Source organism: Trypanosoma equiperdum (genome assembly GCF_001457755.1).
Source record: "Trypanosoma equiperdum strain OVI genome assembly, contig: ctg_1451, whole genome shotgun sequence".
NCBI classification, from domain to species: domain Eukaryota; phylum Euglenozoa; class Kinetoplastea; order Trypanosomatida; family Trypanosomatidae; genus Trypanosoma; species Trypanosoma equiperdum.
This window is the reverse complement of record NW_027123451.1, coordinates 146,849-147,065: the sequence shown is the minus strand read 5'-3', so window position 1 is coordinate 147,065 and position 217 is coordinate 146,849.

Sequence of the window (217 nt, the reverse complement as noted above, 5' to 3'; positions counted from 1 at the left end):
ACAAAAGGGAAGGGAACACCGCCACGAAGAAAAAGGTGCAGCACGTGGTGGGGTGTCGTATAACATTTTTAGAAGAAGCGCAGCAGAATTCGGCTCCCAAGTAGGTCAACCATTTCATACTATTGCTACTCCACGGAAACTTCCCAATACTCCGCACGCGCGTTACTTTCAGAAGATGCTTCCTTGGGAAAACAGACCTACCTGATGTGAAGCAATG